Here is a 17,710-nt window from a genome sequence, read left to right as displayed (position 1 = left end):
TATAAGGCCCCATACGGAATACTGGCCCCCATATAAGGCCCCATACGGAATACTGGCCCCCATATAAGGCTCCATACGGAATACTGGCCCCCATATAAGGCTCCATACGGAATACTGGCCCCCATATAAGGCTCCATACGGAATACTGGCCTCCATATAAGGCTCCATACGGAATACTGGCCCCATATAAGGCTCCATACGGAATACTGGCCCCCATATAAGGCTCCATACAGGATACTGGCCCCCATATAACGCTCCATACAGGATACTGGTCCCCTTATAAAGCTCCATACAGGATACTGGCCCCCATATAACGCTCCATACAGGATACTGGTCCCCTTATAAAACTCCATACAGGATACTGGCCCCCATATAACGCTCCATACAGGATACCGGTGCCCTTATAACGCTCCATACAGGATACCGGTCCCCTTATAACGCTCCATACAGGATACTGGCCCCCATATAATGCTGCATGCAGGCTGTTACCCCCCACATAATGTCCCATACAGGCTGTCCCCCCCTTATAATGCTCCATGCAGGCTGTTACCCCCCACATAATGCCCCATACAGCCCCCCCCCTTTTAATGCTCCATGCAGGCTGTTCCCCCCACATAATGCACTATGCAGGCTGCCCCCCCCCTTTATAATGCCCCATGCAGGCTGTTCCCCACCTTATAATGCCCCATGCAGGATGTCACCCCCTCTCTTTATAATGCCCCATGCAGGATGCCCCCCCCTCTCTTTATAATGCCCCATGCAGGATGTCGCCCCCTCTCTTTATAATGCCCCATGCAGGATGCCCCCCCCCTCTTTATAATGCCCCATGCAAGATGTCACCCCCTCTCTTTATAAGGCCCCATGCAGGCTGTCACCCCCTCTCTTTATAAGGCCCCATGCAGGCTGTCACCCCCTCTCTCTATAATGCCCCATGCAGGATGTCCCCCCCTCTCTTTATAATGCCCCATGCAGGATGTCCCCCCTCTCTTTATAATGCCCCATGCAGGATGTCACCCCCCCTCTTTATAATGCCCCATGCAGGATGTCACCCCCCCTCTCTTTATAATGCCCCATGCAGGATGCCCCCCCCCTCTTTATAATACCCCATGCAGGATGTCCCCCCCTCTCTTTATAATGCCCCATGCAGGATGTCACCCCCCCTCTTTATAATGCCCCATGCAGGATGCCCCCCCCCTCTTTATAATGCTCCATGCAGGATGGCCCCCCCTCTCTTTATATTGCCCCATGCCTCCATACATTAAAAAAAAAAATCAAATACTCACCTCCCTTCTCCTCACCTGCTGCCTGCTGCCTGCTGCCCGCTGCCTGGGTCCGAACTCCAGCATTGTCGGCTTTGTCCCGCTCAGCGCTCCCTATGACGGCTCAGGGGAGGGCGCGGTGTAAAGACGTCACCGCGCCCTCTGACCTGAGACGTCACAGGGAGCGCAGAGCAGGAAGACAGCTGATCTGCGGAGGCACGGGGAGAGGTAAGTATCCAGCTGCCGGGGCCCTGAGCAAGCGGCGGAGAAGGGCGGGCGCTGACACCGCTCTTCTCCGCCCATAGCCCAGCGGGGTGCGCGACCACTAGAGGGCCCCTCTGCCTGCTCAGGGCCCCGGCATTTGCCCGGGTGCGCCGGGTGCTGACGCCGGCCCTGCTGACAGGGCACACCTGTGAATTGAGAACCATTTCCGGTGACTACCTCTTGAAGCTCATCAAGAGAATGCCAAGAGTGTGCAAAGTAGTCATCAAAGCAAAAGGTGGCTACTTTGAAGAACCTCGAATATAAGACATATTTTCAGTTGTTTCACACTTTTTTGTTAAGTATATAATTCCACATGTGGTAATTCATAGTTTTGATGCTTTCAGTGTGAATGTACAATTTTCAAAGTCATGAAAATACAGAAAAATCTTTAAATGAGAAGGTGTGTCCAAACTTTTGGTCTGTACTGTATATATACAGGATAAAGTTAAATTGAATAACCAGATGCGCTTTTTCCTTGCACACCAGAAACTGAACTCCATCAGATGAGCAGTGTGCTGATTTCGTGGTTGCCCTTTAGAGTTGCAGACAGAAACGTCTTTCTTCTGTTCTTTTTAAGATTCAGTCCTGTGGCTGGCAGCACTTTTTTAGGAATCCGTACAATACATTTATACTATCATTCATATCCTACTGCAGCAGAATGGTCTTTTTTTCCCACCAAAAAATGAATCTAAATTAATTGGTAAAGAAAGAACCAAAATATGACACCTATGTAACGTACAACTCAAACATCGCTGTATGTCAAATATAAAAAAATCTTATTTTTCAGTTGATAACTACTGTAGACTTGTATTGATGCATTTACTTTATCCATCTGAGTTCCAGACTTAATATTACCGTTGCCTTTGTATCCTGCACTCACAGACGTTACAGCTGCTGTTTATGCTGAGTCTCGTTTCACCTGCAGGAAGGAGATTTGCATAAGACGGTTTAACTGATCTGGAATCTTCTTTCTTAAAGTGACGAGGATCTACAGGTGCAGTATGGAGGTTGGCATGCAAAAAACTGTCGGCTCTGGGACAAGAATTAATTTTCTTTAGGACGGGGATCAGGGATGAAAGACTGTGTACATATGACACCAATGTGACTGCACTAAATTCAGGTTTGTATATAGAGCTTATGTTGCTCCGGGCACTTTTTGTTCTTCCATGCTATTACTATGCAAAAAAATGCACCACAAGTACACCAAATCCCAACCTACAGTGGGTGAAATAAGTATTTAACATGTCATCAATTTTCTAAATAAATATATTTCTAAAGGAGCTATTGGCTGGTTCAACTGATAGCCAATAAAAAGTTGTCTCATTACCAAGGTGCCACACAAGAAACATCTAATGATGGGTAAATCTAGTGAGCTGTCTCAAGATCTTAGCAACCTTATTGTTGCAAAACATACTGATGGCATTGGTTACAGAAGAATTTTTAAACTACTGAAGGCTACAGTGAGCACTGTTGGGGCCTAATTTAGAAGTGGAAAGGACATAATTTCTCCATAAACTGGCCACAACCAGGTGCTCGCCGGAAGATTTCAGACTGAGGAGTGAAAAGAATTATCAGAAGAGTTGTCCAAGAGCCAAGGAGAGCTACTGAAAGACCTGGAATCTGCAGGTACAATTGTTTCAAAGAAAACTAGAAGTAATGCACCCAAACTCCATGGCCTGTATGCACGCTCACCACGCAACTTCCATGGCCTGTGTGCACGCTCACCACGCAACCTCCATGGCCTGTATGCACGCTCACAACACAACCTCCATGGCCTGTATGCACGCTCACCACACAACCTCCATGGCCTGTATGCACGCTCACCACGCAACCTCCATGACCTGTATGCACGCTCACCACGCAACCTTCATGGCCTGTATGTACACTCACCACGCAACCTCCATGGCCTATATGCACGCTCACCACGCAACCTCCATGATCTGTATGCACGCTCACCACGCAACCTTCATAGCCTGTATGTACACTCACCACGCAAGTTCCATGGCCTGTATGCACGCTCACAATGCAAAACTCCATTGCTAAACAAAAAGTATGTTCCAGCGCGTATAAAGTTTGATCAACAACATTTAGACAAGCCTGTGAAACACTGGGAGAATATAGTCTGGTCAGATGATTGTCTCTTTATTTTTGAATTGTGAAAAGGGGGGCTCATTAAAACTTTTATATATTTTTTTTATTTCCTAATATTTTTTAAAACTTTATTTTTATTCTTTATTACTTCATTTTATACTTCCTATAGGGCACTTGAACCTGCAGTGTATACATATATGAATGTTACTGATCTCGAGTGAAGCAGAACCACAGGCCAAATCCCACCAGCAGTTCCCTGGCTGCCATCACAAGCCATCAGCTCTCTGCAGTTTTGTCAAAGAGGGGCCAATGGACACCAGAATAATGCTGTCATTCAAGCGCACTATTACAACGCTGCTCTCAGAGATTTACTGCATCGTTTAATATGGTTAAACAGCAGTGATCAGAGCAAGCTCTGATTGCTTCTATTAGAGGCAAATTCTGGCTGTATAACACAGCTATGAATGGATCGAGCTCAGCATCATCGAGGTTGTCCTGACTCAGTTCCCATTCCACTTGATCAAGGGCAAAGCTCCTTTACTCCTCACACTCACTTTCCATCCTTACTGCAGTAACAACCAAAAGTTCCTGTGCCATTTTGAGACCCTTCCCTCTGTCAATCAATTCTGAAGCTCCTGGGATTGTCATTTATCCCTCCCCCCCCATAAAGCCGAGAGCCCCCGGGTTAAACTCCACAGTTTAGTTCATTTGCATAATATTGAAGATTAGCTGTGAAGCTGGCGGCAAAATAGGATCAATGCAGTCAAAGCCGTGAGACATGATCATCTATTGTATTTTGTGTCATTACAGTCAGGCACAAAAAAAATTAACCTCTGCTCGACTGACCATTAACTTGACATCAGCTTCCCTGATTATACAGGCGGCGCACTACCAGCCACCAGGCAAATAAACGAAAAGCTTGTGTGTTACCTCCCTTCAATAGCAGCAACTGGAGACTAGCAGAACTCAGTAAGGCTGTGTGCCCACGCTGTGTTTTTTAAGCGTTTTCGCAGCGGCAATTCCGCTGCGGAAATGCATAAAAAATGCTTGGTAGAAGGTCTGCCATGTTCCCCAATGATAATCCGCATGTGCTGTGCACATGCTGCGGAAATTTCCGCTGCGGATTATCATTGCGGAAAAATACACAGCACTACCAATTATTTTGTGGAATCGCTGCGTTTTCGCCGCCATTGACTTGCATTGGAACGCATGAAATGCGCATCACTAGATAAGCACATGCGGATTTCATGCGATTCAATGTGTGGATGGTACCCAGGTGTGGATAACAGGAGACTCTCCTCCGGACACGGGTACCATAGTACCTGTAAAAAAAAAAGAATAAAATAAAAAATAGATATTATACTTACCTTCTGATGGCCCCCGATCTCCTCAGCGATGCGTTCTGGCTTGCCGGCAGCTCGCGATGGTCTGAAAGGACCTGCCATGACGTCATTTAGCCATGTGACATGACTAACTGACGTCATGGCAGGTCCTTTCAGACCATCGTGAGCTGCCGGCAAGCCAGGACGGAGCGGAGAAAAGACCGGGGGCCATCAGAAGATAAGTATGATATTTATTTTTTATTTTTTACCATTCTTTTACGGTCACACTATATAAATCCATGCCGGTTGCAGGGATTTATATAGTGTGACCAAGTGGACAAGCACTTTCCAAGTGATGCTAAAATCGCTTGTCAACCCACATGCGGAAATGCAAATGAAGAACGCTTCACATCCGCATGTCCCTGGCAGGAAAAACGCATGTACAATCCGCATGCACAATCCGCATGTACAATCCGCATGTACAATCCACATGTACAATCCGCATGTACAATCCGCTTGAACAGTCCGCATGTACAATCCGCATGTACAATCCGCATGCATTTTTTCTGCCAGGAAGATGCAGAAACGCTCAGGAAATATCCGGAACATTTCTGCATCGTGTGCACATAGCCTAACAGAGTCTCCTGAACAGATCCCTTCTGTCCCATCAGTTTATGCCCCCAACTAAAGTACACACCAGTCTCAAACCAGTCTAATACCAGTCCATCAACTGGATTAAGTGAGGTCTACAGAGAAAACAAGTCCAGTAAGGAAAGCACATGCTGCAACCCAAACTTGCGATCATTACATAAAACCACAGGCCCGGAAATCACATTACCAAAGCCCTAATCAATCTGTGCTTTTCTGGGGCTATCCATATTTCCTTATACCTCACCCAGCTTTCCCCAGATGAGATCTATACTCCCTGGAGCCTAAGATGTGCAGCCGTAGCCAAAAGTTTTGAGACTAATGCAAATTTTGGTTTTCACAAAGTTTGCTGCTTCAGTGACCATTTGTATTAACTCTAGATTCTTAAGTAGATAAATTGCAAAGTTATTCCTGTTCATGTAAAAAAGCTTGAAAAGTGTTGGATACAGTCCTAGGAGACCTCAGAGCGTTACATACGTGTATTCTGTTAAATCGGATGCTTTGCAGTTCTTGCGTTTTGGCGCGAATCGATTTTGAAAAAAAAAATTGCAAAGCTGACAAACAAAACATAAAAGAAAGAACAGTTTTTATTACTGTACATTCGTTTTAATCAATACCGGGGCGCAGATCTCTCCTCCAAAATACAGTGTGAGGCATATTTATCAAGACGTGCACATTTAATACATTTGTCACAATTCTCACCAACCAATCTCCCCTCCATAAATGTCATCATTCGACACTAATTAAGAAAGGTCTAAAAAAGATGGGCGCCGTCACCACCCCAGCAGCACAATGCACAATACAAAAATAAGGGCGTAGTTACATCAGTTCTTTAAATATCGCTGTTTTGTCATGGAGTTTTTATTTTTAGCATGAAACACAAAGTGCAGAGTGATTTTAGTGAGAGGGACAAGTCTACAAGTGACTCCATTCATAGTCATTATTAGCAATATGTCATATGTCTGAGCATTCACATGCGAGAAACTATTTATGTCTAAAACTGCTTAAAGGGAATCTGTCAGTAGGATCAACCCTCCTAAGCCGTCAATATGGGCATTTAGGTTATAGGAAGCTGAATAAAATGATACCTTGATATCTGCGATCCAATGTCTTATTCCAGAGAAATCCACGTTTTTCTGAATATGTAAATGAGCTGTTAAGATCTATGGGCTGGACATAGATCTCCCTGAGAATCTACATCCAGAGATTATTGTAAATGAAAGGAGGAGTTACCAGAGTAAGACATGTAATAACTGACAGACTGCTGTCCTGATCTACATGTCTCACACGGGTAAAGCCCCCTGTCATTTAAAATAAGTTCTAGAGGCTATTCTCACAGAGATCTATGTCCGGCCCATAGATCTTAACAGCTCATTTACATATTAAAAAAAACATGGATTTCTCTAGAATAAGACATTGGATCGCAGAGATCAAGATGTCATTTAACTCAGCTTCCTATGACCTACGTCCCATATAGACAGCTTAGGATGATGGATCTTACTGACAGATCCCTTTAAAGTCCTTGAAAAATTCACTGCTATTTAACTTAACACATTTTTAACCCCTTCTCGCTGAGGTCTTTTTTTTTTTCATTTTTGCACTTTCATTTTTTCCTCCTCCTTTCTCCAAGAGCCAGACCTCTCTTTTTTTCCCATCCACAAAGTCGTATAAGGACTTTTTTTTTTGCAGGACGAGTTGTAGTTTTAATTCAGGCCGTTCACTTTTCCATATAATGTACTGAAATATGGGGGGGAAATTTTTTTTTACAAATGGAGGGAAATTGACTTTTCTGAAAGTCTGGGAAGCTCATGGAAAAAAAAAAAGATCCAGCAGACTTGGAAAATATGGCAGAGAATCACAGAATCACATTTAATGTGACTATTCACTCCTGTAGTCACCACACAGGGCACGGACAAAAATTATCCAACAAAGTTATTAGAATTTAACACCCCCCCCAAAAAAAAATGGCACAAATACAGAGAATGCTTTCCTTCTGAGAGTGCAATATGGGCAAATCACATGGACAACCTCCCTTCCTATATGACAGGGGTAAAGAATGGGAATTTAGAGTTGCCTGGAATGTGGAATCTAGTGGAATGTGGCCTATCCCTTTAAATAAACATTTGCAAACTAGTACTTAAAACAAGGCAGAGACAGAAATGTTTTGTTCAGTTCTGGTGAAAGACAGAAAGGTAAAACAATTTACATCTATTCTTATATCCCAACCCTCTACACAGAAAAATAGCACACCCTTAGCTGTTCCTCTTAAAGCAGAACGACCCTTGCACCTGTCACTTGCCATAAATATGTATTTTTGTGCCTGGTATTGAGTCACCCTGGCCTGGATACCACAAATGTTTAATAAAGCTGTGTCTGAGAGCAAGGGGGAGGTTGTCTGGTCAGGGACCATTAGCATGCAGCACCTCCTGTCCCAGGCCAGTAGGGGGAGCAGGCTGCCCCTATAAAAGCTGGAACTGGGGGCAGGGTTAGAGAGTTCTGGACGACCTGTCTCTGGATTGAGAGGTGTCCCAGAGAAGGGAGAGCCAGTTCAGTTGAGGCTGAGGAGGAAGAGTGGCAGTTGAGGAGCCACAAGTCAGGGACGGAAGGCGAGGGAAGCCTGTCCTGGCTGAGAGAGAAACTGAACTACCGGACTTTGGTGTCCGAGGCTGCTAGGATTCCCAGTCCTACAGCAAATAACCAGTCTGCAGGGGACTGTATGTTCCTTGGCCTAAGAAGCCCGGAGGTTCCGCCACAGCAGAAGGGACCAGCAGAACTGTACGAAGCCAAGAGTAGAAAGGGACCCAAGTTGCAAGCCATACGGGCGAGAAGACACGGTGAGCTCAGGAATGTGGGCTGTTACACCACAAGGAGGGAAATAGCCAGAAAGAGCGCAGAGAGTACGGTAGGCCTTCACCCTCACCCTGACCAGGGCCAGCTACCCACTTGTTCTCAGACATCCAGGCCCCCTCCTAGCCGGGACTGTTTTTGGGTCGTCTCACCTGTTCTAATAAAGACCCTGAACTGTTTAAGAGGCCTCCGTTTCCTGGCTATTGCGGTCGGAATCATCCCCTCCATCATCCATCTATATATCGCCCTGGGGCCATACTCCTCCCGTGGGGAGTTGTACTATTCGGTGCTGCACATTTACATCTGCCCCAGCGGTCTGCACTGCAGCGGCGGTTAACCCTGACCGCAATCCATGGGTGGCGTAGTCGGACATTTAAAACCCTACAATAGACTGCCACAACAATTGGTCTGACCACCCTGAGCCACGGACCGGGTTGCCACTACTACCCCCATTATTGCCCTGTTGCCCGGCTCCGAGTGCCCCACGGCCCAGGGGGCGAGTCAGCTTTGGCGTAGTCGGCAGGATTGTGACCAACCCGCCACAAACGGGTATTGCGCGCCTGAAAAAGACTGTACACGTACCTTAAAAAGAGGTTTCCCGCCATCCAGAGCCGTTTCCCGCCATTTTCAGCCGTCTCCCGCCATCTTCAGCAGTTTCCCGCCTTCTTCAGTCGTTTTCCCGCCATCAGACGCCATCTGCAGGACGCCGCGCGGGAAGAAGAGGGGCGTGGACGTCCAAACCGCGCGAGACCTGAAGCTCCGCCCTACGCACCGACGCTGCGCAAGGTCCTGGAAGGGAGAGAGAGCGACGCTGACGTCACCAGGACGCGACGCAAGGTCCTCACATGGAGCAGCACCAGCGGAGCCGCGGCCTACAGAAGAGGATCGTCGGAAGGTAGGCCACGCTTAACTAGGGGGGAGGAAGATGACGGAACGCGGAAGGACCTTCTACCACCAGTGTGGCTGCAGCAGCGGTGATGCCCTTCTCCATGCCCTACATCCCCGGAGCAGCCTGGCTGCCCCAATGCTCAGGGGGAATCCCATACATTAACTGACTTTAAGGAAAGACTGCACAGTTTATTTAAAGTTTATCCCCTGACAGAAGAACAGAAAGTGAGCATTCTAACGTGGCAGCTCACCGGTGCAGCCCAGCGGGAAGTGAAATCATGGTCAGATGAAGAGAAAAGGACTGTAAAGGACATTCTGACCCGGCTGCGGAGTACCTTTGATACCCGTACCTCAGCAGAGATTAAAATGCGGTTCTATGGCTGTAAGCAGCGAGCCCAGGATAGTATCAGAGACTATGCCTTGAACCTGCAAGAAGCCCTGAGAGCTATCAAACAAGCTGACCCTGGTAGCGTGCAGGACACCGATAAGCTGTTAACTGACCAGTTCATAGAAGGTCTGCTGCCCAGTGCCCACAGGACCCAGCTGCGCCTCATGGCCCTACAGAACCCCGATTTGACTTTTGCGCAGTTCAAGGATAGGGCCATCCGGGTGCTCCGAGAACCCCCACCAAGTGGCGCTGTAACTTCCCGGTGCCCTGCCATTACTTACCACCAGGGGGCGGCGCTCTACCCTGCAGGCCTTGTGGGGGCTGATGCGCAGGTCTCAAGCCCATCCCCGTCTGCAGACCTGCACCATCAGGTCCAGGAACTAACCAGAAGTGTTGCTGCATTGACCAGGACCGTACAGTCGTTACAGGTGGACCCGTCAGGACCCATCAAGCTGGCTTGCAGTCCGGAGGATGTCCCATGGCGTCGACAGAGGAGGATCCCGCCGTTCAGAGGGAGGCCCGCCGACCGCTACACTGAGGATGGACAGCCGATTTGCCGCCGTTGAAGTCAGCCAGGACATCTAGCAAGGTACTGTACTTTAAATGGGCCCGACCTGGGGCAGAGGGCCAACCCCCAGGCATAAGGTCACCAGGCCCATCTAATTGGCGTGATAAGTACGTGGGGGGACGCCCGGTCTTACCCGTAGTGCTGGACGGTATCCCCATGAGTGCACTGCTGGACACTGGGTCTCAAGTGACTACCATCCCCTACGTACTTTTCAAGCGGTACTGGAATGACGCGGATATAACCCGTTATCCAGACGATGACTTAAGCATCATCGCCAGCAATGGCCAACCTGTGCCGCAAGTGGGGTTCAGAGAGATGACCATCAAGATTGGTAAGGTTGAACTGCCGGCACTGAGAGTGATCATTGTGGACATTGATCGCCGTGAGAGTCACCCTAAAATAACTGTGGGTACTAACGTGATTTAAAACTGTCTTTCAGAAGTAATTATGATTTTGCAGCAGGTGGCGATGAATGCTAGTTCCAGCCAACAGAGAGTCCTCAACAAAGAGATAAAGGCTCTGATGAGACGGCAGCAGGTAGAACTGTCTGGTGGTGAGATCGGTAGCGTAAGACTGAGTGACCCATTCCCCATTTCCATGCCTCCCAAAAGTGAAATGATGATCTGGTGTCGGACTGCAATCGGGTTGAGAGGCAGAGACTACCAAGCCATGGTAGAACCCGTGTACCCAGACAGCAGGCCCACCATTTTGACAGCCCGGGGGGTGGTTGATGTCCGTCATGGGAGGGTGCCCGTTCGCATTCTCAACATTGGGGAGAGGGAGGTACACTTACCCAGGTACGCTATACTTGCCAAACTGTTTGCTGTTGAACACAAAGCTATCAGGGCCGTGGAACCTTTGCCTCCATCTCCACAGGCGGAGGGTAATGGCTCCCAGAAACAAAAGGAGGACTGGTGCCAGGAACTTCATGTGGGTGCTGACTCCACTCCCCTGCACCAAAAACAAGGAGTCTACCGGGTGGTACAGGAGTACGAGAGAACCTTTAGTAAGCACCCGCTAGACTTCGGCAGAGTAAGAGGGATAGAACACCACATCCCCACGGGGAGCAACCCACCAATAAAAGAGAGACACAGACCTGTACTCCCTGCACATTATCAGAACGCAAAGGGCATGCTGAGAGAAATGAAAGAAGCCGGGGTCATTAGAGATAGCTGTAGCCCCTGGGCAGCCCCCTTGGTTCTGGTAAAAAAGAAAGACGGTACCATGAGAATGTGCGTGGACTATAGACAAATCAACCGTATCACCCATAAAGACGGGTATCCGTTACCAAGGATAGAGGAGTCCTTGGCTGCCCTAAAATCAGCTAACTTCTTCTCTACTTTGGACCTTACTAGCGGGTACTGGCAGGTTCCTGTGGCAGAGGCTGACAAGGAGAAGACCGCCTTCACCACCCCAATGGGACTGAGCGAGTTCAACTGTATGCCCTTCGGGCTCTGCAACGCACCAGGGACCTTCCAGAGGCTGATGGAATGCTGTCTAGGGCACCGAAACTTCGAGACGGTCCTACATTACCTGGACGACGTGATCGTCTATTCGAAGACCTACGAGGACCATCTAAAACACCTGCCAGAGGTGTTCGAAGCCCTGGCAGGCTATGGCCTGAAGGTGAAACCATCAAAGTGTCACCTGTTGAAACCGAAGGTCCAGTACCTAGGGCACGTGGTGAGTGCAGAGGGAGTAGCCCCCGACCCCGACAAAGTGACAGCCATCAAGAGCTGGCCAAGCCCCTCTAACATCAAAGAAGTGAGGCAATTCCTCGGGTTGGTAGGCTACTACCGAAGGTTCATCCCCGGATTCACTAAGATGGCAGCCACTATGCAGGACCTCCTGATAGGACAGTCTAAGCCCAGAAGCCAAAAGCCACCCTTCAAGTGGGACAAGCCGGAAGAGGAGTCCTTCCGCCAGTTGAAGATGGCCCTCACAGGGGATGAGATCCTGGCCTACCCCGATTATAGCCAGCCTTTTATCCTAAACACGGACGCCAGTAATGGGCTGTTACACCACATGGAGGGAAATAGACAGAAAGAGCGCAGAGAGTACGGTAGGCCTTCACCCTCACCCTGACCAGGGCCAGCTTCCCACTTGTTCTCAGACATCCAGGCCCCCTCCTAGCCGGGACTATTTTTGGGTCGTCTCACCTGTTCTAATAAACACCCTGAACTGTTTAAGAGGCCTCCGTTTCCTGGCTATTGCGGTCGGAATCATCCCCTCCATCATCCATCTATATATTGCCCTGGGGCCATACTCCTCCCGTGGGCAGTTTAACTATTCGGTGCTGCACATTTACATCTGCCCCAGCGGTCTGCACTGCAGCGGCGGTTAACCCTGACCGCAATCCACGGGTGGCGTAGTCGGACATTTAAAACCCTACAAATAGACTGCCACAACAATTGGTCTGACCACCCTGAACCACGGACCGGGTTGCACTACTACCCCCATTATTGCCCTGTTGCCCGCTCCGAGTGCCCCACGGCCCAGGGGGCGAGTCAGTATAAATGCCGCTGTTCTCCTGAATCTGGCGATGTTTTTCGTTCGTTGCTGCGCTTCTCCATTCCTGAGATACGGCCTCTTCTTCCCTGTATAGAAAGTTAGTCTTTTTTAGCCAAGTGGGCTTAGTCCTCAACTTTGCTCAGTAGGTATCTACCAAAGGACCACGCCTTGTTGGCAAAAAAGTTACTAGATTTATATACAGGGGAAAAGTGCCCATATCTCAGGAACGGAGAGGCACAGAAACAAACGAAAAACATCGCCGGATTCAGGAGAACAGCGGCATTTACACCAGGTAAAAAAAAATAACAGAGATATTTACTAAATATGAAATGACAAGTCCTCTTTAAAGGCTATGGACAACTTTGACAAAAAAAAATGATCTAGAGAATGAAAGTCTACTCTTGCCATTTAGGCAGTAAAGGGATCATTGCAGACTATTTTTATTTCCTTATGTGGTTTATAGGGTTTATCAACTCTCATTCAATATTGAACTAATTATTCGGATTCTTTTTTATGGTGCTGAATGAGTTAACAGAGCTTTACTATGTGTAAGGTATCTCTGTATAAGTGCCTCGGGAATGTTCTGCGGCTCGGCTCGTGAGCTGTGGTGACGGTTCCACCTGTGACCGTGGGATGGTTATCCTCAGTTATTTTAGCTATGGAGCTGCAGTTGCGGAACAAAGATTACATTGAATTGCATGAATTCTTGTGGATGGCAGCTGTTCAATCCCCAAATTCATCAATCCTCATGTCAGCAAGGTTGGAAATTGTCTCTTCAGAGAGGAAGAAGACTAGAACTCTAGCGCCACCTATGGGAAGTAGGGATCCTAAAAGTCAATATCAACCCTCTATCGAGCCTTGTCACATGACTTAGGATAAAAAAACAGAATCTCAATTTGCAGACACTGTGTTTCGGGGTATTGCCCCTCATCAATGCAAAGTGTGAGATCTGGCTTGTCTGGGTGAGAAGCGTCTGACCGGGATCCAAGGGGTAAATGGATCTGCCATAGTCACATTATTAGACTGTCCTTGCACAGCGGCCTCTTCTGTGTGTGTCCGTCCTTGGTTTTCACCGGATCCTTATAAATAATATTTGGCCGAGGACGGAGTGTGTCATGGAACATTTCATAAAACATTTCATAAAACACATCCTTTGATATATGACATTTCAGCTAATCTACGTCGGGAATGTCCGACAGGTGCGGATTTATGTTATCAAGAGGAAACTGGCTAATTTCCTTTTTATATTTCCATATTAAAGGGGTTTTCCAAGCACCCAAAAGAAAAACACCAAAAATTAGCTTTAGAGAATAACTTATCTAGCCATTGTACCCTAAGACCACAGCTTCCCCCTTTATGTTCTCGTACTAAATACTTTATTATTATGCAATAAAACTCTCTCCTTAGACTTTCTTCACACGGAGCTGTTTGAGGAGTTCAAAAGTGATGACCTTTTCAGGCAGGAACCACTTCCTTTTTGGAGGAGTTTTTGTTTTCCGTGAAAAAATTTGGATGAGTTTTTGGAAGCGTTTTTTTTTTTTCAGTCTCTTGATTGGACAGTGTCTAGTTTGGACAAGTTTCCTTTAGGATCCTCTTCAAAGAAGTGACGTGCACTTTTTTTTTCTCCCACCGAGCATTTTTTCAAAACCTTTTTAAGAAAAAAAAAAAAGCTAAAACAAACCAGCAAAGTATATTTCCCATAAAAATTAACTAAAAGAGTTTTCCAAGAGTTTTTGAGGCTATGCTCCCACGACGACTTCTCTTGGGTACTGGTGTATGGAGTGAGGTCAGGAGCTGCGCACAAGGCAGTTGTCAGCTGTGTTATACAGCCAGCACCTGCATCTAACCATAGCAATTTTAACCACTCATATTCTGCTGTCAATCTCTAACACAATGTACAGACAGAGTTTTTTGAAGCGGTCAAAACTGACGAGTTTTTCAAGTGGAAACCACTTTAGGAAGAGTTTCTGGAGGACTTTTTTTGTTTCCTGAAACTTTTTTTTTTGCAGACTTTTAATTTGACGGTGCATAATGATGGAGAAATTAAAAAAATCACAGAATTTGGTAAATTCCGGTAATAATTTTTGGACTTTAACTTTGTTAAAAATGCTGTATTATTTTAGCAGTTTTGCAGTCCTGAGCACATGGTTCCACCTTTGGGTTTGATGCTTTCTCCACTTATCTTTTCCCTACAGCCTTACAACGTACATCATAGATATAGTTGGAGAAGTTCCTTTCTCCTTTATCTATTACACAACATTCAGAGTTAAAATTGCAAGAAATATTTTAACATATCCACAAGCGGATCTGGGTTGCATCATTAGCTGAAGAACAGTGATAGTGTGTCTGCAGAGATAAGTGTACAGCACAACTACCATACATGAAGGAATTGCAGAGCAATGACTACTAATACTGCTGTAAAAGTCAACCAATACTATAATCACTTGCCTAAAATCAAGAATAACTTTTTCCGGGTCCCCTGTATGATAGCTTTTGAGTGTGCCATCAGAGTGCTCCTTACTAGAGGGGTTCGGCTTAAAAGTAATGTGATAAGTTTCTGATTGCTGGTACCATCACTGATCCTGAGAGTGAGGCTCCAGAGTGCTCCTTTGAGTCTCACATATGCACCATCACTCTATTCATTGTCTTAGGGATTGACAGAGGTAACTAAATCGCTGTACTCGGCTATCTCCAGCAGTCTGGGTTATCCTATCAGCAGGTTATCATCTATTCCATGAATAGGCAATAACTTTTATTGTCAAAACTCTTTAAGAGTGTCATTACAGTGCTCTCCTTAAAGGGTTTCTTGTTTAGTTTTTTTTTGTTTTTTACTTTAAAAATCCAAAGGTAGCACCACAAAAGCTCGTGACCATGTCAGACAACCAGTGGGATCAGCGATTTTTTTGTGTGACATACAGAAGTAGTGCTGTTGCAGAGTGTGACATGCAGAAGTAGTGCTGTTGCTTCAAAAGCATCCAGCAACTATTAGTAACACAAGCACAGGAGACAGGAAGTGTTGTGCTCCAGAAGCATCCAGCAACTAGAGGGGTTAACACAGTCACAGGATAAGGGGAGTGTTTTAGCAGTGCCCCAGGGGGATTGTGGGGAAGTTGTTTACTGTCTGGCTAGAGCCGAAGAGAAAGGTAGTTTATGATCTGCATGTCACAGAAGGCAAGGGAACAGAATTCAGGTCAGGAGGGAAACTAAACAAAGGTCAGATAGACTCCCTGAGCTAACAGTGTGGAGTATTATCAGGCAGAAAGATAAGGACTGGAAGGAATAGTGTTATAGGAATCATCTCTCTCATCACACCCTCCCCCCTCCTTGTGAAAGAAAAGCCTGTGGTTGTGTATGCATTAAAACTGTGCTGTACTGTGCTACCGGATAATAGACTGTGTACTGCTGTGCTGCAAAGGAGACTGTACTGTTATTACTGGAGCCTTTTGCTCAAAGAGACACTTAAATTGCACTGGCTGTGCCTCATTAAATGCTACTGTTCTACCATTTTTGAGGACTCTTGTCAGATGTGTCCGGTCAGCAATTGAATCTATCTTGCGCCTGAGAGAAGCTGCAGCACATGGTCTATGGTCGCCCTGAGTAACGGTTCCCCAAAGATTCCAACAAATTCATGTAACCGGTCTCGTCCCTATCTGAACCTAGCGGCGTGCGTGTAACATTTGCTATCAATCTTGGAATGCCAACAGAATGCTCCTTGTTAAGAGTACCACCGAATGTTGGGTCCAAATATCAACAAGACAATAATTAGAAAGGATAAAAAACCTTTATTGAATAAATGGTTAAGGTGGCACTACATGCACAAGAGTGCCCGCACTCAAATATTGTAAGTCAAATCAATAAATATTAACAACAACAGGTAAAGGACCACAAAAAAGAGAGTATGCATAGACAGTACTTAGGGTATATCAAATGGTGTAATTTATATGATAGATTATAAACCACCATGTGCAAACAGTGTATCACATAGGCGAGATTTGCATATAGTACCGGTGTGGTATTCAATAAAGGTTTTTTATCCTTTCTAATTATTGTCTTGTTGATATTTGGACCCAACATTCAGTGGTTCTCTTGGTCAGTTATGTAAAACATATATTACTACATGGGTGTCTTTTATCACCTATATATGTTGTTACTTAGTGTAAACAGAGTGCTCATCATTAAGAGTGCCATCAGAATGTTCCTCATTAAGAATGCCATCAGAATGATCCTCATTAAGAGTGTCAACAGAGTGCTCCTCATTAAGAGTGCCATAAGAATTCTCCTGATTAAGAATGTCATCAGAATGCTCCTCATTAAGAGTGCCATCAGAATGCTGCTCATTAAGAGTGTCATCAGAGTGCTCCACATTGAGAGTACCATAAGAAAGCTACTGATTAGGAGTGCCATCAGAATGCTGCCCAGAGCATCATTAGAGTGCTCCTCATTAAGAGTTCCATCAGAATGCTCTTCATTAGGAGTGTCATCAATTTGCTCCTCAGTGCCATAAGAATGCTGCTCATTAAAAAAGTCAGAGTGCTCCTCATTAAGAGTGCCATCAGAATGCTCCTCATTAAGAGTGTCAGAGTGCTACTCATTAAAAGTGCCATAAGAATTCTCCTGATTAAAAATGCCATCAGAATGCACCCTCTCATTAAGAGTGCCATCAGAGTGCTCCTCATTAGGAGTGTCATCATAAGTATACTGAGTAAGGGTGACATTAGAATGCTCATTAACAATGTATTCATAATGAGCCTTATTGAATACCTTTAGACTGCTCCTTATTAAGAGTGTCATTACAAATGCTTCAAATTACCATTATCAGTAGAAAGCTCAATTAAAGTACAACCAGCAACAGTACAGTCAGACTCAGCACATCTCTTTTAAACCCTTCATGACCACACAATTTTCAGTTTTTGCGCTTTCTTTT

The 17,710-nt window shown here is 46.1% G+C and overlaps 1 long non-coding RNA gene across 1 annotated transcript in view; it reads left to right on the top strand.

The window, feature by feature from the left end:
* Nucleotides 1-17,710, top strand: part of LOC141253095 (uncharacterized) — a 163,548-nt gene that overhangs the window by 125,269 nt on the left and 20,569 nt on the right. Inside the window, exon 2 of the long non-coding RNA XR_012314226.1 lies at nucleotides 2,502-2,643. This is a non-coding gene — a long non-coding RNA (uncharacterized lncRNA). The remainder of the gene's footprint in view (nucleotides 1-2,501; nucleotides 2,644-17,710) is intronic.

The sequence above is a fragment of the Phyllobates terribilis genome, unplaced genomic scaffold, assembly GCF_046119375.1.
Source record: "Phyllobates terribilis strain yellow unplaced genomic scaffold, ASM4611937v1 Scaffold_2__4_contigs__length_985480577, whole genome shotgun sequence".
Lineage (NCBI taxonomy): Eukaryota > Metazoa > Chordata > Amphibia > Anura > Dendrobatidae > Phyllobates > Phyllobates terribilis.
The sequence above is the reverse complement of the archived record's forward strand: the minus strand, read 5'-3'. Positions and strand labels throughout refer to the sequence as shown.